The sequence below is a fragment of the Triturus cristatus genome, chromosome 9 (genome assembly GCF_964204655.1).
Source record: "Triturus cristatus chromosome 9, aTriCri1.1, whole genome shotgun sequence".
NCBI classification, from domain to species: domain Eukaryota; kingdom Metazoa; phylum Chordata; class Amphibia; order Caudata; family Salamandridae; genus Triturus; species Triturus cristatus.
In genome coordinates this window covers 1,128,877,122-1,128,898,650 of record NC_140592.1, presented here as the reverse complement: position 1 = coordinate 1,128,898,650, position 21,529 = coordinate 1,128,877,122, and positions in this window count along the sequence as shown.

The following is a 21,529-nucleotide window of genomic DNA, read 5'->3' as shown; positions in this document are numbered from 1 at the left end:
TACCTTGTTAACACCTAACCATAACTTGACAATACTGAGTTGGAATATAGCAGGTCTCAATGCGAAAGTAACAATTAGGGACTGGGTGGATTGGGTCTCTAAATTTGACATCTTGATGTTTCAAGAAACTTGGTGCACCAGCCCTCTACTTTTTGATGGATACAGTTGTTTTAATCAAATTGTACCAACCCCGGCTATGGGTAGACCCAGTGGGGGACTATCCATCTGGGCTAAAATTAGTGCAGATGTCAAAATTGAACTGTTGGAAACAAATGATATGAGTTTTCAGGCATTGCTTTACATCAGCAGAATTAGAATATGTTTAATTCACTTTTATAACAATGATTTTAAAACACATCCTAATATGAATTTTATAAAGTTGTTTGATTTTATTGATGATATTACAGATGGTCAAAAGTATGGTAAACTTGACGGGATATGTTTAGGAGGAGACTTTAATGCACACATTCACCGTCAAACCCCTCCCTGTAAAAGAGGTGAAGAACTGTCTAACCACTTGGCCACACGGGACCTAGTTAATGTTATGGATAAGGCAAATACTGTCGTAAATAAATGTCCCGTGGCCACCTATGTCGGGCGTGGGAGTGCATCCACAATTGACTACGTATTTATAACCTCCCCGCTCGTGGATCTTTTATTAGAGGCCACAGTTGTTAGGACTGTATATAGTGACCACCATCCGATCTTATCCTGTTTTAAATTTATTAATAAAAAGACGAAACGGAGAGAAATAGGGGCTAAATATCTAGCTGTGTCGACAGACAAACTTAGGGTGGTCTGGAAAGGGATTGATAATAAGGGGGTGTTAGCTCGTGTTATAAAATCTCATCCCTTATTAGTATCTATCTGTCTATCCTCTGATAGCCCCGGACATGCTATTGTGGAAGCATTCACGGGGCTGTGTAAGACCATAAAAAAGGAGATATCAAAGCCAGCTTTAACTAACATCAACAAAAACCCAAGATGGTTTGACAACTCTTGCTCCAAAGCAAATAGGGAATTAATAGCTGCCCTTAAAGCTGATCCACCAGATCAGTTACTGGTGAGGACCTTGAGGTCTAGATATAAACGTACCTTAAAATCACGATCTGAAGAGCTTTTAAAAATCCATTGGGAATCCCTTGTTCGCACAGCAGCAACGAAGGATGTTGCTGGGTTTTGGAGCGAGGTTAAGAACCTGAGATTGATCGGCTCCAACATCACCCCCATAAACTGTAGTATATTAGGGGATGTGTGGGTGGAGCACTTCTCAAATATTTATATGGCACCGACCCCTTTTATGGCAAATCCTCAGCCACTCAAGTTACCGAATATTTCTATAATGGAGGTGGAGGATGCAATTTTTCAAAGCGCAGGGAACAAAGCTCCGGGCCCTGATGGATTATCCATTGACCTAATTAAATCAGAGCCTGACTTCTGGTCACCCCTACTGTGCAATGTTTTTAATAATTTATCAAATACCTCACTGCCTGATTCCTGGTCCAACAGCACTATTGTACCCATTTTTAAAAAAGGTAGTAGACTTGACCATGGCAGCTACCGCCCAATATCATTAATTGACAACACACTGAAGATTTTGGGCAGGGTCATTTTTAATAAGATCAGTAATTGGGCTGAAGAAAACACGATTTTACATCCATGCCAGTTAGGCTTTAGAAGTAACGTAGGGACGGTGGAGCAATGCTTAAACCTAAATTTAGTATTAGCTAAATATACTGTAGCTAAAAAATCTCCACTCTATCTAGGTTTTAGGGATTTAAGTTCTGCTTTTGATTTTGTTAACCATTCCCGTTTATGGACAGCCATGCTGAGATACGGCTTAGATGAACCTTTGGTCCACTTTTTGGCCCATTTACATAGTGATTTGAAAGCTCGTGTTCGAATTAATAATGATGGTGAGGTTTCGGGCGAGATTTTAATTGGCAGGGGGGTAAAACAAGGCTGTGTCCTAGCCCCCCTGCTTTTTATTTTATACATAAATGAATTAAGCACATCTTTGGGCAAACTAACTACCGATGTCTCGCTCGTCAACGATAATCCTCTACCTGCACTTCTCTATGCGGACGATGCGGTCCTCATAGGTCGAACACCCAGTGCACTGCGCACTTTAATCTCAGGCTTTGTTTCCTATATGGCCGATCTCGACTTATGTACAAATTTTAAAAAATCCTACATAATGTCTTGCGGCCCAAGGAAACACAAAATTCGCCATATTATGTCAGGGAATAATGTTTTAAATAGCACTTGCACTTTCCCTTATTTAGGCCTGTTGTTTTCTGATTTTGGATCCTGGCAACCTCATGTTGCCAGAGGGAGGAATAAACTGGGCAAAGCCATCAATTCTATAATTACCTTACGTCAACCAAAGCATGCTGAGGTCATTCTACCACTCTTACAAATTTATAAGACCCAGTGCCTACCTACAGGAACCGAGGTATGGGGATATTCGAATTGCACTAATATCCAGACAGAAGAGAATAAATTCTGTAGGAAGGCCTTGGGGGGGGTCATTTCGGCCCCCTCCTATGTGTGCCACAGAGAATTGAATCTCCCCTATATAGAGGATTTTATAAAATCAAGACCCGCTTTGTTTTGGTTAAAAATTTGGCGAAACCCTGCTGCCTCCTTGACCCGTGATATCATTTCAGGCTGCCTAAAAAGTGAGCGGGCTAATCATATTCCTTGGCTCAAGGCGGTACAGAAGAGTTTAGTAAGCGTGGAAATGGGGCACCTTTTTTTAGCACCCCAAACAATAGACTGCTCGCATAAGAATATAGTAAAAAGGGCTTTATATGACCTGTACCGAGCGAATAGAGAAAACATTGAATTTGTAAAGCCAGCTATCCTTAGGTACATCCCCATTCAAGAACCTTGTGGTAGGCCACATAATATGCCCCACGGTTACTTGCGTAAGAAACTGGGTAGATGGAATAGGAGCTTGGTGTTTCGGTTCAGGGATGGAAGTGTGGTAAATTTACTTTGTTTCCCCTTAGGCTATATCCATAATTTGGGAAATTTAAACTGTCCTTGTAACCAAGGTGGAAAACAAACTTTGCTACATTTTACATTGTTTTGTGGTTTTTATGTAAAATATACCAAACACTTCCTAATCCCCTATTTTAGAGTCAGTGCCTTGACGGATTTTAACGCAGCTTTCAGAGATTTACTGATGTTAAGCACTGACGATGTAATCTTTAGAGTTAGTCGTTTTCTCCAAATTGCTGTCCGTTCCCGCGCCTCAATGAACACGGCCTGATAGGTTGCATTACTATTTTGCATTATTTGCACACTGCATTTTTGTACAATGGGTGTTTGCATACTTTAATGAATATGGCCTGATAGGTTGCATTATTTGCACATTGCATCTTTGCACAATGGGTGTTCCTCTATACATGTTATGATTAATAATGTTCGTTTTTATCGTTCATTAGGATGATTATCATGTTTTATACATATTTTTAATGGATGTAATTTTTAGAGCTAATTGATTTTTATCTTCTGCTGTCTGATGTTGAGCGAAATGATCATGGTTTGTTAAGCCTGAAGTATCTTTGTATTATTTGCACATTGCTATTTGCACCAATATCGGCCCCTTTGCACATATTATAGCTATTTGATGTATTTCCTATTGTTTATAGGGATGAATGTTGAGATTTATATGTACTTTTATGGATGTTTTTAAATATATCCGAATAAAGATCATTTGAATTTGAATTGATGACTGTTTGACAGCAAGACAGCTGGATTTGTTCTTTAGACGCACTACTGATAAATTGAAATTCATACCTAATCATCTTCATCTACATATTTCAACATAAAACAGGTACATTTGTTTATGAAATACTGTTACAAAAATAATTCAGGTAAAAAAACAAAATGAACACTCCTATTTTGACAATCAATACTTTAAGCATTGCTTTTTTATGTATTTTCTACTATTAATTTTCCTACATAGAACACAATGCCTAAATAATATTACCAGGAGAAGCAAAACAATCAATTGACTAGCCGAGAGAGGAGAAAAAAATTAACAGAAAGAAAGGAGGATACCTACAGAAAACAATGCTACTGGTAAGAGTGCAAAAACATGTCCTTATGTTTTTACATATTCTAATGGTAGTACTAAAAAGGTTAATAAGAAGCAATGCATCAAGCGACCACCATTAACAGTTTCCGAGTCTAACAAAAAATGGTGGCTGTTTGTTGGACCTGGCCCTTTTTGCAAGGTCACCCCCAAACATTTTGCCGTCCTCCTCCTTTTTTTCTGACCTTGTTTTTGTTGGGTGTATGACTCTGGGTACTTTACCACTGCTAACCAGTGCTAAAGTGCATGTGCTCTGTACAGTAAACATGGTAATATTGGCTTATTTAATTTACTTATAGGCCTCTGTTAGAGTGCACTATATGTGTCCAGGACCTGTAAATTAAATGATAGTGGGCCTGCAGCACTGATTGTGTCACCCACTCAGTAGCCCATTAAACATGGCTCACACCTGCTATTGCATAGCCTGTGTGTGCAGTTTCAAACTGCAATTTCGACCTGGCAAGTTAACCTACTTGCCATGCCCAGACCTTCTCTTTTAATACATATGTCACTCCTAAGGCAGGCCTAAGACAGTCCTATGGACAGGGTGCAGTGTATGTAAAAGGTAGGAGAAACAAGGACAGGATTTTTGAGTTTTACATGTCCTAGTTGTGAAAAACTGCTAACTTAGTTTTTCACAACTGCAAGGCCGAGCTCTCCCATTGGTATTGCCTTAAAACATCTTTTAAGTGTAACTTCCACTGGGAAAAGATAGAGATTTGGAGTGTGGTGTTTCTGGACTCACAATTTAAACTCACAACTGATGGTGAAGTTGGATTTTAAATTGTAAGTCTGAAAATGCCTCTTTTAGAAAGTTGGCATTTTCTAACTTTAATCATTCTGTGCCTCTGAATATACGTCTGGATTGGGTGACAGCTTAATTTTGTGTATTCTCTTCAGACAGTCACACAAAGGTAAAAGATTATGGGTTTATGTGATTATGGATGAAATCTGAATCGTTACATTAAGAGGAATCAAGCTTGAAGTGAAATTGTTCTGTGAATTTTGAACACTGGAATCATCACTTTGCTAATAAAATATGTATGACTTGAAAATCAAAATTTCATTTTGTTTAAAATGGGACTAATAATGATAAATATTAGAGCGTTTGAAAAAAATGTCAAATTTCGCCTTGAGCGTTTTGATAAAGTAGAGGTGTGCATTCTGTCATGTTTAATATTTCTGTCCTGCCAGATAGTGTGCACCCCACAATTGAGCTGATGAAATGGTACAAGCATATTTCTTAACACACATGTTACTAGTAATATTGTAGATCAAGGGCCAGATACATCAAAGGGTTTTGCCCATTCTGTGTCTATGGGAAAATGTGTTGATGCATATGGACCCTAGTTAATAATTCTTTAGTAGAAAACATCACACAATAATGTAAATATCTTACACTTTGTGCTAGAATGTTTTACACATATGGAGCTTCATTAAAGATTTAACAAACATTCGTATATCAATTGTATAATGAATGTTTACAACAATATTATTGATGTAAAGATCAGCCAAGTGTCAATGAAGTCACTATTTTATTGTAGTGTTGGTTTAGAAGCGTAATTTGTCATGAACATCTAATCATCACATTTTGGTGTTTCAAGTTTTATTGTTTGGCTTATGGGATGCAAGAGTATTTTGTGTATTTCCTTCACGTTCACAGGTCAGTTCTGGGTCACATGGCATTAATTCACTTCATGGAATATAGAGGTGTTTGGCACACTTGGTTTCATTAATAGAAAGTTTGTTGGAGGGTCGCGCGTTAGCAGCCATACCATATATTCTTCACCATTTCCACAGGATACACTACCAACTGTACTGCTGCGGCAGTATCTGAATTTGTGCTCCATTTCTGACATGAAGCCTGCACAATGGTTCTTCCAGGTGTCCAGAAATTACGTTTATATGACACACACATCATAAGTTTGCTATTCTACATATTTGACAATGTATAATTTTTATCACGTTTTTTCAACGGATCATGTTGTTCACTCCGTCACATGATGACTACACAGGATCACAGTTGAAATATGTTGCAAATGCAGTTTTTAGAGTAACTACCTGGCTTAAGCTGTTTGCATTTGGGTCACTTTGCATGCAATTTCCATCTGGTGTTGCATTTCATCACCACACAGTGGTGTTAATTTTGGCTCACAGAATTATTTTTAAACCATAGGTAATCACGAGTACTGCCCGTTGGGAGGTAGAATGCATGTGTCAATATGTCTACAGTTGCATGGTATTTATATAGCATTGGACTGGGTATTATTGAGACTTCGCATGTCTATCATTTGTTGGTCATATGTATTTTATTGTTTGTTCTGATGGGGCCTTTTTCTAGACCTTTTACATTATACAGTTACCCCTGACGAAGGGATCCTTCCTAAAATGCATGGGGTTTGTATGATTATAGATGAAATCTGAATTGTTGCCTGCAGAGGAATAAAGGTTGAAGGGGCTTTGTTCGGTGAATTTTTAACACTGGAGTCATCACACTGCTAATAAAATATAGAAGACCTGAAAGGCTTGTAGGCTGTGCATCTTGGATCTGGTAAACAATTTCGTCTCTAGCTTTGACAAATACAATTTCAAAGTGAGTTTTGGGCAAAGCATGCACCAGGGTAGCACACCAACATTACTGCCTTAGAGCATTTGAAAAAATTGTTACATTTCGCCTCGAGCATTTTGATAAAGTAGAGGTGTGCATTCTATCATTTATACTGTCAAGTTACTCTACTTGCCAGGCACAAACATTCCATTTTATACATATAAGTCACCCCTAAGGTAGGCCCTAGACAGGCCTAAGGGCAGGGTGTAGTGTACCTAAAAAGTAGGACATGTGAGGACAAGACTTTTGAGTTTTACAAGTCCTGGTAGTGAAAAACAGCTAAATGTGTTTTTCACTACTGCAAGGCCTATATCCCCCATAGGTTAACATTGGGATTGGCTTACAACATCCTTTCAGTTTGATTTCTAATTGGGAAAAGATAGAGATTTGGAGGTTGGTGTTTCTGAACTCATAATTTAATCTCATAATTTATGGCGAAGTCGGGTGTTAAATTGTAAATCTGAAAATGCTACTTTTAGAAAGTTGGTATGTTCTTACTTTAACCATTCCGTGCCTCTGCCTATATCTGAATATACATCTGGGTTGTGTGACAGCTGGTCTTGGTCCTTTTCCTTGTGACAGTCACACAGAGGGAGACGGGGTATGACACTTGCATCATGATGGCCCATCACCAGGTTGATGGGCCTTCCTGAGGTAGATTGGGAAGGATTAGCTGACACTTGCACCTGAATAGGGCTGTGCCTGTCCCCATACAAAGAGCTGCATACCCCCCTGTAGTGAGTCCAGAGCACGGGCAGGAAAGGCAAGGACCTTGTGATCTTCAAAGGCCTTTTTGATGTTTTTAGCTACTTCAAAGGCACATTGGGGTAAAACTACTGGACCCCTGACACCAACAATTCAGAACGTTGCTGAAAATAAAGGACATCCTGCCTGGAAGAAGAGCTGCTGTTCTGTAGGAGGGACTGCCACCTTGCTACCTGCATTGCTGGGATGGACTGCTGCCTTCTGCTTCTTGCCTGGGAGTGAGAGGGACTGGACCTGCTTTCTACATCCTTGAACCCAAATTTGTCCTAGGGCTTGATGGCTTGCCTCCTGTTCTCTGAAGTCTCAGGGACACAAAATACTTCGTGCAACTCTGCTGGTGCTGCTAGACTCTGTCATCTGTGAGTCCTAACATTGCCTGAGGTGCCCCCTCCTCCAGTCCTGGGCCTCAGCAGTGGGTTATGCAGCTGTTTGCTGCAAAAATCGGCACAGTGACCCATTTGCAGTGATCAGAACCACCGCAGTGCCCTCAAATACCAACGCAGTGCCGATTCGATGAAGACGCTGGTCTTGACTGTGAGGTTCGATGATGATGCAGCGCGATCTGAAGATGTTGCTACAAAGCTCAACTCAAATGCAGCATCGACCCATCAACGACTGCGAGGCTCGACTTCGACACATCGGCCTGACTGCGTGAATCGGAACTGACACAGGGAGTCCTCGACACCGACGCTTGCTGAGTAAAAGGGACTTTTCCAGCGGGCCCTGCGTGGGTCCTGTAGCTGGCCTGCCCTCCATATTGGTCGGCAGTAGGGACTGGTGACATTGTAAAGTGGCGGGGCATAAAAATAAGGTTTGGGATGAGGGCTCTGTGGCGAGCCAGCATAGCTGGCAAGCCTGACCGTTATAAGGGGAGTTTGGGGGGATTCTCCTCTCCTATGAAATTTTTGATAAAAGAGTGGGAAAATGGTGCATTTTTAGTCAAATTTAAGAAAGCAAGAAGGGTAATAAGGCAATTGTGGAAGTGTGATTATGACATTAATAAAGAGAGTTTATATGATAATGACACAGGTACAGCCTGAGGCCTGAATTAAATACTTTCGCCCTAACTGCTCAAATTTACATCACATTGCAAGCTACTGTTGTGGGGATTCTGCGTATGCACAGAACTATGCGCAGGAAACCAGAACCTTAGAGAATTGTGGTGTATCAGAAACTCCCCTCAGAACTAAGAACCCCTTATCCGACTAGCTTAGTGTCACATTCGTTATCCGAGATTTAGCTCGGCGGTCCCAATGTATAGACAACCCAGAACATGCGACTTAGTTATTCTCAGGAATGGTGGGAACCCGAAATACCCGTTTGCACATATATATATCAGTCCACAACAGAATAACTAAGACACAGTAAAGTTTAAAGAATTTATTCATAAACCTCGAGTCCTGTTATACAGTACTTTGGCTAATATAAGCAGACAAATGGTTAAGATCATTACCATTAGCATTGTTACAATACCATAGAAAATGAAAGGAGCGATCATATTAATAATGACAGTGGAAAACAACCACCCTCCTTTCTCTAGCAACTAATAAAATATTATTAGACTATTAGAAGGTCTCATAGGCTTGCATAGGGGACCCCATACCGTATAGATCAGCTTAGGTGTATCACATCACAGGATCAGCTCAGTGTTCTCTGCTTCAGCTCTTCTATCGAATGCTCTAACAAAATGCTGCGCTGTAATATTAAAGCCTACGACTTTCTGGTATTTGCAGCTGCGTGCATGTTATGACTAAACAGTGGTACGATCACCCTGAACACAATCAGCCGGCACCGTCTAGTGTCCTAGAACAGTTCTTTACTCGATGTACAGACCAAGGGCACTAGCAACTGTTAAGGATGTATAAATAACATTCACTTGAAACAAGAGCGAGTCTGCATTTCTCAAATGAATAACATGTAACAACAGTGTCGGGTGCAAAGGCAGCAAAAGCAGCAAGATGGTCGTCTAACAGCTAACGTGATTGAGCTAACTTAGCACTGTAAATAGGGAGTGGCCTGAAACCACGTGACATCCCCCTTTGATCGAACCACGGTATAACCAGGGGCGAATATTTCAACAGAACGCAGAGTTCAAGATCAACGATGCAGACTAAAGAGCTTGAAATGTAAGTTCAGAAAATGAGAGGAAAAAAAGTTCGAAGAGAAAAATATGTAAAAAAATGTTTTCCACTTGACTCACTATCAGACAGTGTGAGCACAATTGTCAATGTATGAAAGTATAAGCAGCATATGCAGCCGCAGCTTCCAGTAGAAAATCATTGGAGTCATCCGCAAAATTGTCTGTCATCCAATTCAGCAAAGAAAAAGAACACACGTGTTCCACAGGGAAATGAGCATCAAGCACTCCACGTGGACAAGAAGCAGGCATCTCGATGTAACTTCGTGCCAGGAAGTCAACTGCTGCCTTCTCAATATCCCATAATCCAAGGACTCCATGCGCCGCACCCAAGGCCATAAACCCGACTCCAGAACATTCAAACTCATGAACCACTAAGGGATACATCAGTCGATCAAAATCCAGGTCAGGCAACACCAAGTTTGACAAACGCATATCCAGAGCCCATTGGAATGGACATTCGAGACAGTGAAAAACAGGCTGTACACAAGTAAAAAACGGGAACCGGAAGGATAATCCATAAGCGAAACTCAAGGTAGCCAGTGGTAAAGTCCCATAGGACTCCCACATCCGGCTACGCAGATGGAACAGGCTGAATCCGTGGTCGAGTAGCGCAAGTCGTGCATCCATAGCGTAGAGCGCAGACCAACAGGAGTATGCCAGCAATTAATGCGAGAATCAGAGGAAACCCTCCGAAAACTCCAGAAAAAATAGAATGAAAAATAGCTGGTATTATACCAAAGATAGACTGGAAAGACGTCACAAGGCCAGAGCCCACAATTTTAAAAAAATGGACCAGACCAGTCGTAGAAGAAGCATTGAAGATAGTGTGTATTAATGTGCCAAAATGTAGGGGGAGGTCAGTATTCAAAAGAGCTTGAACTTCCGTGCGAGTGTTCGCCACCTGAAGGAGAAATGTTTCACGTGACGAAGTCAACGCAACCTCCTTTTGAGACAAAAGAGCCCTTATTCTGCTCATCCTATTGAACTCTGCTTTCAAGGTCGGAATCGTCGGCCAGATGGATATATCCAGTCGGCCTTGCGGGGGTGGGAAAAGCACGTTATTACAGCAAATTACCCTTCGTGAAACTGAAACAATATAGGGAATTCCAGCTAACATCGCACAGCAAGCCTCACTATTGAGAAGCAGATAACTACCATTAGCAAGCAGCGTAAATGACGGCGTTATAACTGGCACAGGAATGCCCTTCAATAAGCAAGCTCAATTAGGGGCATTCATATTACATGATCCATGTAATTGGATATGTCTACACACTACGGAATGATCAGGAGCAGTCGTACACTCCTCACCCTTCAAATAAACTTCTTTGCCGTCCCTCTCACATCGATATGTAAATGGGAGAGACCAGACTTCATGCAAAAATGCAGAACCAAGTTTTTCATATCTGCCCAAGGCGTAATGTTTCATGCACGAACTAAACCTATACATAGAAATCGGGAGAGTGACCATCCCATGGATGAGCCACACTGCATACTCAGACTCAGCCACAGAAAAAGGCAAAGGTTCTAACTTTTCTATATGCAGTAGTGAATACGTAGCATCTTTCATGGACATGAATTGCTGCTTTGCTGTCAGATTAAATGGGCGGAATAAAGAAGAAATATTCATGTAATCCCAAGGTACTTTCCCCGCCTTTAACGTCTGCAAAGTCCAAGCAAATTGCATAATCGAACGTAATTGATTTTGACCATGATACAACACAGACACATCTTCCTGGACAATATCTACAACAGATGAAACAATGTTATCCAATGTATATATTCTCGAAGATAAGGTATTAATACTATTATCTATTACTGCCAATACTTTTTCCATATTGGCCTGGTCAATAGCACGGAGCCTGGAAGCAGCCTCAATCTGCGACAACTTCCAAACCTCGTTGTAAACAGCATACACCCATCTTTTGGATCTTCCCAATGCGGGACCTTTAACAAAATCATTCAAATCAATTTTGTCATGCAAACGTGACAAGTGAATTTTAACTGAATCTAATGTGGAATGTTGCAACCATGACTGACACAATTTACCTACCGAGTAGGTAGTGACAGTGTGTGAGGACAAAAAACGAGGGTCTACTCTATCTTGTATGTACCCGGGAATCAACCCTAAAAATCTACGTTGACAGGTATCCGAACTTCTCTGCCATACCAACCAACCTTTAGGGTCCAAAGCACTAATATTAAAGGTGGAATTGGAAATAAAAGACTGCAACATTGTAAGGGACAGATCTGTGTGATTCTCCCAACCAGGATAAGCACCCAGATCCGGGATCGAGGGGGACATTAATTTTTTAGAAATAGCCAATCCAAAACAGGTTGTCTGAAAAATTGTGGAATTTAAAAATAACATGTGGTTTGGGATTAGGCAGGCACGATGTAACGCTTCTGTGCCCTGTACTTGCCAAGACTTAGTTCCCCAAACCGATTTGAGATCAATAGCATCTTTCCAAACGTCATACCCTCCAATTGCCAAATCGTCCATGAAGGACTTGGAAAACAACAATTTAGTGTGTGTCAAACGCACCTTTGAAATAGGTTCATCCCTAAGTTTAAAATAAAAGGATGCATTATTGGATACACTGAAATCCGAAAAATATGAAAATTTGTCGACCAATGTTTTCGAACTACCAATCATCGGGGCAGGGCAATGTTCCCACTGAGTAAAGTTGACTAAACTACGAAATGTGTTAGCCCTATGAAGAAAATGAGTACCATAATGTTGATAACAAAACTGCTCTGCATAGTTTTCAGTATTCAAATACAAATCCTCAGCATCAAATGCGGCATAGTATTTCAAATCAGAAAACAGTGTCTCTATAGTTTTTACATCCCAATCATCAGACCGAATGTTCTGTTTAACCACATCACCCATAGAAACACGATATACAGATGGTACATTAATTACTTCCGTGGGCCCATGAATTTGAAACTTAACTGCATCCCATGCTATTCCATCACGGACAGGCCAGGCGGTGATGTTCACAAAAGTCTGGTCCCTCTTCATGATGTGTGACGATGAATGTGGGGCCAAAGTTCCATTAATTAATCGAATTGTAGAACGTTCATTCAGGTAGTGTCCATTTATAAGCCTAAAAAACACCACCACAAAACCAATGGACATGAACAAAAAAATGCAAATGAGCACCAGCCAAATGTAAATCCAGGGGGGAACCAAAAATTGTCTCTTGAACCATGCAAAAAAGTTTGAAAATTTGGAAGGGGCAGTGGAAGTCAATGATTCAGTTCCAAAGGAAGAATTAGACTGGATAATTTCAGGTGAATGCAAAAGTGGCAATGGAACATCAGCAGGATATGAATACTCAGCATCATCTGGCAAATCACCATCCGCAGGTGACACAGCAGACTCAGAAAGTACTTGCATTTCAATGGCAACTTCAGGCACGATGTCAGATGGTGGAACCACAACAGAACTGCGCATCATTGAAGGGCAAGAAACTGAAGGTGTCAGACTATGGAGTATCGGCCACCCTGTGTAGCTTGACATTGTCAACTGAAATGTACCTGTTGTCTCTGTGACCAGGAAGTGGAGGCAAAACAATTGTACGGGTACCCTCAACTCCAAGCACCGGCACTGGTGCACGATAAGAGGGGCCAAACTCCTTTTTCTTCTCCACCTTCTCACGGACCAGATCACCAACTCTGGGTAGCCAGCCGACTACCGGAATCTGTAGTCCAGCTTCGGACGCAGAGGATATGTGCTCTTTTGCTAGAGTGTCTCTTGCTTCTTGAAGATTCTGTAAGACAGTACAGTGGTCATCTAAGTCAAAAGGCGCGGCTGCCGCCGCCATGTCGAGACCCTCAAGGTCTGGGACAAACATTCGAACTCCGAAGAGCATCATGTACGGGGTCCTCCCACCCAGAGACCTTCTAGGGAGATTATTAAGTGCACGTTGGATGTCATACAAATGAGCTAGCCAGTTTTTGCCAGTACCTAACACCCTGGCTGTCAATGATTGCTTTAGGTCACGGTTCATTCGTTCCACAACACTATTGCCCTCAGGCCGGTATGGAGACGAAAATTTGACTTGGACACCCAAACTTCCCATAGCTTCTTTGTACGCCTTAGAGGCGAACGCAGGGCCCTGATCAGAATGGAGGGTTCCACATGCAAAACTCCCTATAAAGACACGCAATGCTTTGATGACAGTCCTGGCGTCAGCACTCCTGTGTGGCCACACCCAAAGAAAACGTGTGCACGAATCTACTGCAACCAAGATATACTTGTACGCAGTGTCTGAGGAAAAAGGACCGCAGTGATCTAAATAAACACACGCTAGCGGTTGATTAGATATATGCAGCTGCGTTTGTGGTGGACGCGCCACCGTAGATGGCTTTATTTGTTGGCAAATACCACAATTGAGGACATAAGTCCGCATATGTTTGTACAAACCGTACCACCAATAACGCTGTTGCAACAGTGACACAGTTGCGGACACTCCGGCGTGCGCTGACGCAACACCCTCGTGTGCAGCTTGTACCAAAGCTGGCCTGCAGTCCGAATTGGGAATAACTCTATCCCCAACATCATTAATCCTCACTAACGGGACGTTATCAGGACTTAAGTGATAATGGTATCGAGACGGGAAACCCCTAGGGAAGTTTGTCCCAGTCTCTGAAGCAGCAATGGCTGCCAAGATGTCATCATCGATCTTACTTTTGGATCTTGTAACTGCTGCTACTAAGTATGTTGCCACTGCTGTTTTAGCTGCCTCGTCAGCCAAACTGTTACCGACAGCATGGACGCCAACTCGTTGGTGACCATGAGTGTGAATAACATTCACAAGGGGTCGACTGCCTTTTAGTTCAGCCACCCTGGCCCAAAGCGTTTTATGCTTCACTGTGCTACCTTTTGAATCACGAAATCCATTCGCGATCCAAAACAGCAGATTGTCGTTGTAAGATTGAACACAATAGTAAGAATCACTCACTATAAGAGTTGTGACTCTGTAATCAGCAAACTCCAGTGCAAGCACCAGAGCTCTAAGCTCCGCCAATTGTGCGGTACAATCACCCAAAGGCTGCGTATGCACCGCATCCTGTATGAATTCTCCATTCACGAAAGTACCAACAACAATTGCGCAAGCCGCTGAATAAGCATGCCTTGATCCAGTTGCGGGCTGCGCGGACCCATCAGTGTAAATGACACAATGGAACTCCTCCAACGGGCGCAATGTAAGTGGAGCCGGATGAACTAATTCATACTTCAAACTCTCCTGAGTCGGTAGCCCTGCGTCAAAGATGTATTCGACGTCAGGCGAGGCTAAGGAGGTCGCCCATTGTATCCACCTTGGATGCAAAGCTTTAGAATTCGGCACACTGGCTTTAGTGACTGCCTCTAGGGCAGGAAATGGTGGCACCACCATCATGCGCTTCCTCTGTGACAGCGCTCGTTCTTTCAGGATTGCCATCTGAACTGCTGTCAAAACTTTCTCGACAGTGGAGAAACGCATTTCAGCCGAAGTATATAAATGAGATTTGTATGCAATGGGGACTGTGTCACCTTCATTGTATGTTAAGTACGTGAACCCCTCCACACCCGGTACAATTCTTATGACCAGGTTTGTGTGGTTATCACGAGTTTGTAAATATTTTGCAGTAAGAAGGTCAGACTGCAAAGAGTGCAATGCAGCCGAATGCTCTGGCAGCCAGCAAGATTTGGTAAAAGTAGGTTGCACCAAGGCATATAGTGTCTTGATACGCTGGGCATATTCAGGAATGTAGGTACGACCGAAATTCAGAAAGCCCAGCAATGATTGTAGTTGTTTCAGTGTCGCAGGGATACGAAGGCATGCGCATTTCTCAAGGAACTGCGGAGCCAAGCCGCGGCCCTCATTGTTGAGTTCGTACCCCAAGAATAAAACTGTGTACTCGGCAATGTGGGACTTCTTAAAGTTAAACTTGTAACCAAAGTCCGCAAACATAGTAATTATGTTGTCCACGCGAGCAAGGTGTGGAAGCAACTCGTCGTCTGTTAAGTAGATGTCATCGACGTACGAGTATGCCTCCGGGTCTACCATCTCTAAGAGAGAGACCACACGGGCAGCAAATACCCCAGGACTATTTTTATAGCCCATTGGGAGCCTTTTGAACACTTTTTGTTTACCACCCGAAGTAAAAGCGGTCCACTCATAACTATGAGGGGATATGTTATGGCAATAAAAGCCATTGGACAAGTCGAGTGTGGTTTTGAACCTCTTTCTCACAAGACTATCGACGAGAGCCGAACTATGGGTATTTTGTACCGCACAATTCCGGCAGTGCGAGTTTAAGTGCCGGTAATCCAAAACTAGGCGGTACGACCCGTCAGGCTTCGTTACAGTGAATAAAGGATTATTCATTGGTGACACACAAGTTTCAATTACTCCCTGATATTCCAATTGTTCAAGGATATACGCGACGTGAGACCTAGCCTCTCGACGCATAGGGTATTGGGGTTGAGGCTGGGGATCGGACCGCAATGGAATTTCGTGGAGGGTAGAACATTTATCCCACCCCACCTGATTACGATACAACGCGGGTGCTAGCACCCGTGCTTACTCCTCGGCTAACTTCCCAGACTCCTCCTTGGGCACCACGTGTCCAAAAGAAGGAAGAATGACTTCTTCCCCCCTTGGAGCGTTTAGAACGAAAGCCGGGGGCCAATCTTTCTCTGCCAATAGTATATCATAGGTGGTCGTCAGATTATCCCAAAATACCGCGTTAATTTTTCATTGTATGTCACCCTCAATATTGAGGACTACGTCAAATAATCTCTCAGGGGGGGCTACGCGAGTATCAGCAGTTTCTACTGTTACATAGATTTTAGTTGCTGTCGCCTCCAGAAATGGACGCAGTGCTCCCCGCACTACTGTAACTTCCGCCGCGCTGTCTAGCAGCGTCAGCGCCCATTTCATGTTCAGAAGCTGTGTCCGTACCATCTGAGGCATACTTCGCTGAGATAGCAGCAACTTTCTTTTTCTGAAACGGAGGACGTGGACGTGCAGAATCCTCCTGCTTGCCTCTTCCGTCCGCCTGTCGGGGCTGGTCTCGTCCTTGAGCACCCCGGCCTCTCCCACGGTCTCCTCCACCAAAGTGTGAAGCCGCTGTTTCCTGTGAAGAACGAGGAGAGCGCTGGTCAGGAACCTGAAACCTATCAGGTGACTTAATACGAGAACGATCACGCAAATCATAAGTGCGTTCAACATACGCCTGAACAGGGGATGCAGGACGAGTCTCCTGTTTCTGTTGCTGTTTATCTTGTTTTTTAGCTCGCCAATTTTGTTTTGGAAAGTTGGGTTTATCGTCTTTTGTAGACGAACTCACTTTAGTGTGCTGTACTACATCAGGAATTTTGATGACGGGTTTCACCCCTAGTGCACTACGTCCAACCATCCTATAGGCTTTTGCAATAACTTTTGCAAACTCCCTCGGCTTATCTTCATCCGCAATCAGTGCCATCATGTTTCCCACTTGAAACTGCATGGCATCTCCTTTGAGATTTCCCATAATCATGGAACATACTATATCGAAGCTGTCGATAAGCCGCATTCCCAACTCAATAGCTGCTTCCGCACCATGATCCTCCTGGACTTTTTTGATAACGGAAGGTAGTACCGACATAGACGTAGTGCCGAAGCACTTCGAATAGGTCGCGGCAAAGACCTTGCCCCAATTGTCACAATCGACAATGTCCGGGACTAGTTCTTTCGGCAAAGTAATAGTGAGTATCCTGTGTTTTTCCACAGGACTAGTGTTAGGAAACACGGCTTCTAGTTGATCGAATTTCTCTGCAAGCCAATAAGGATACTCATCCTTATTCTGGGGGCGCTTGCCAACAACCGCGTTTACCATTACAGGACTGATCACCACCGCATGATGGTGATCCGCCCCGTGTCCTGCAACTGTAGGTGCCCCCACCTGTACAGTGCGCGACACATACTGCACTAAAGCCCTATGGACCGTAATCAGGGTTGTGTGTAGTATACGTAAGCTATCCACACCCACCGTCAGGTAGCGTGGATGAGGTGTATGTCCGGCCAGCACCGGCCTGGTAGCTCCTTCAATTGACAAAGGACCCAGTCTCGCCGGGGTGACCGTGTGGGGGAGGGCGCCATTAAACCAAATAGTGTGCTGCCAGGTAGAAATAGGAATTTCTAAAGCCATATATGGGGTATAATGAAGAGGCACCTGCGTAGCAGTGTATTTGTGGAACGTTTTATCGACATCTTCCACAGCCTCAAAGGTAACCCAAGAGTAAAACAACTCATAAGGGTAAGTGGCATTTGCACTAACGACAAACACCACTGCCATCCCGTCATCAGGCACCCCATACGTTCTCAAATGAGCACGTAGAGACACCCTACTATGAGCGGGAATTTCTACCGCCATTAGGACGAAAAAGAAGATACAACGAGATCTGTAGTAGCACTTGGGCTTAGATTAGTGTAACCTTTTTTATTATCAAGCTTGAAAGAACCTATAGCCTAAAACCTAGGTAGGTTAAACCGTCACTCCCGTTATCCGGAAACCAGAGTGAGGGCGTTGTGGACTAATAAAAGCACTACTAAGGCATCTCAGATTTTAAGACCAAACGTTAGGTGCGCCATGTTGTAGGGATTCTGCGTATGCACAGAACTATGCGCAGGAAACCAGAACCTTAGAGAATTGTGGTGTACCAGAAACTCCCCTCAGAACTAAGAACCCCTTATCCAACTAGCTTAGTGTCAAATTCGTTATCCGAGATTTAGCTCGGCTGTCCCAATGTATAGACAACCCAGAACATGCGACTTAGTTATTCTCAGGAATGGTGGGAACCCGAAATACCCGTTTGCACATATATATATCAGTCCACAACAGAATAACTAAGACACAGTAAAGTTTAAAGAATTTATTCATAAACCTCGAGTCCTGTTATACAGTACTTTGGCTAACATAAGCAGACAAATGGTTAAGAACATTACCATTAGCATTGTTACAATACCATAGAAAATGAAAGGAGCGATCATATTAATAATGACAGTGGAAAACAACCACCCTCCTTTCTCTAGCAACTAATAAAATATTATTAGACTATTAGAAGGTCTCATAGGCTTGCATAGGGGACCCCATACCGTATAGATCAGCTTAGGTGTATCACATCACAGGATCAGCTCAGTGTTCTCTGCAACAGCTCTTCTATTGAATGCCTTAACAATATGCTGCGCTGTGATATTAAAGCCCACGACTTTCTGGTATTTGCAGCTGCGTGCATGTTATGACTAAACAGTGGTACGATCACCCTGAACACAATCAGCCGGCACCGTCTAGTGTCCTAGAACAGTTCTTTACTCGATGTACAGACCAAGGGCACTAGCAACTGTTAAGGATGTATAAATAACATTCACTTGAGACAAGAGCGAGTCTGCATTTCTCAAATGAATAACATGTAACAACAGTGTCGGGTGCAAAGGCAGCAAAAGCAGCAAGATGGTCGTCTAACAGCTAACGTGATTGAGCTAACTTAGCACTGTAAATAGGGAGTGGCCTGAAACCACGTGACACTACCCTACCAGTACAGTGGCAATTATTTGCATTTCACGTTGAGCCAAAATTCCAATACCAGAGAACAACGTAGGACTTCTCTTAGTAAGAGTTCCTTACACATTTGTGCCTAAAACAACTGCCATTGTAATGCTGCAAAACAAAACCACCTAAGGACAGCATGCAAGCACAGCATCAATCTGAAGTTGGCTGTATTGTTTTTAATGGACGTTGTAAGATACTTTCGAGTAGCGCTCATGCTGCTGTTTCGTGGCGGTTTAAATATAACCCATATATATTGGTAAAACCATCCTTCACAATGCACAACGTTTTGACCTTGGAAGGTTGAGTGGGCAAAGTGCAAGCTGAGTTAATTACTATAGCGCTAGCCACATTCCCAATTTGACATCACAATGGAAGCTACCCTACCAGTACAGTGGCAATGGTTTGCATTTCCATAGAAAGTTCACGATGAGCCGCAATTTCAATGCCAGAGAACAACTGAGGACATACCTTACACATTTTACATGTGGGAGCAGTTGCATGTTATTTTATAAAACAAATTCACCAAAAAAATTGCAAAACTGAAGACCTATTGTTTCTTTAAAGAGGGAGGGGTATGATGCTAAGGAAGTGATGACATTCCTGTAATGTGAGTACACATCACAACTAGCCTTGTTTGTGGTGCTCCAAAGCGCTGTGAAGATGATGAAAGTCATCACTTTTTCACTAGGCAAAGTTTTTAAAAACACATTACAATAAGAGTTCAGGACAACTTTAAAGGCTTAGTTGGCGTTTGGTGCACCGTGCATAAAAAAGCAAAAATTCCTGAAGCACAAAAAAGAACAGACATTGGCATTCTTCACATCTGATATATAACCATAAAATCTGTTGAAGCAGTGCCCCCACTGTGACAGAGGCAGAAAATGAAAAGCTGTTGAAAAACCTTCACCACACAAAATGCTTGTGCGTAAATAAAAAGGAGGCATGAGAAATGTTTAATGGCAATACATTTGCCCCTTAATTAATTATTTACATATATCAGAGTTGGTGATGAGACGAGGCCTCAATGCCACAGAGGGCACTCGGTAATAAACATCCCTCTTGAGCCCTTTCTGCCGCTATCAAGAAGTGTGTTTGACTCAGGTCTGGTCCGGTTCTTGAGTGGGTGTAAAGGCAGGCTTGCAAGGCAGCACAGAGGTGGGGTGGAGGATTGGGGGTGTTGTGACAGCCCAGAGCAGGCACAGGAGGACTAGGGGGCTCTGCTTTTTGGGACACCATTATTTCTAATCACGCACAGTTCAAACCACAGAACTGCTCCTGAATGCCAGGCGCACTAACTGCGAAAGGGTGAAATGGAAAGTAGCTACATTTATTATTGAAACTTACCTCTGTGTGGAAGCAGGACGCTTCTTCTAAAGTCAATGCGTGCTGATGCCATACTAGCAATGAATGCTGCAGCCTGTCTCTCTTCTTGCCAGAACCATATGTAAAGGGTAGAGCAAGAGAGACAGCCTCCTCCCACCCTGCGCTGCCTCTACACGCACTGCACCAGATGCCCCACATTACGTAGATACTCCTGTATCGCTAAACCAATCCAGATACTACTCCTAGTGTTACAGAAGCGCATGGATTGGCTGGGGCAGGGAATCTAAACACTCATTACTGAGCCCTGGGGCTGTGACTGTGAGTCACACCAGGCTCCAGTATGCAGAGGAAGAGACTTTGAGCTGGCCTCTAATGTGCATGTCGGGCTACCTGGGGAAAGGCAGCCGTCCAACTCGATATGCGCACTTGAGCGACTCTGATGGTGTCTGTCAATACTGTAACCTGCAACCGGCCCAAGGCAAAATATTTCAAATATTTAGGACTTTACAAGCATTTAATTGTGGGGGTAAAAATATGACTGGGGCAATGCCCCGGCACCCTAAGGGAGGCCTGCTTCTGTTGCTCAGCCTGAACTTTGGATTTACCATAGTCTAACGCTAGTCAAGTAACAATTTAGCGCCATTGACTTCTAAGTACTATTTTTGGGATCTAATATTAAAAAATTAATATCTCGAATTCTACTGATTGGATTTTGTCATTTTGGTCTAGTTTAACTCAGATAAATATTCTCTATTTTCTAAACTCATGTGGAGTCCTTTGTGGTGTTTTCACTGTGTTGCTGTAATTCAAGTGTTGCACAAATACTTTACACATTGCCTATTAAGTTAAGCCTGACTGCTCTGTGCCAAGCTACAACAGGGTGAGCACAGGTTAATTTACGTTGTGTATATGGCTTACCCTGACTAGGATTGTGGTTCCTGCTTGGACAGGGTGTATACCCTGCCAACCAGAAGCCTCAAATTCTAACACTATTCAACAAAAATAT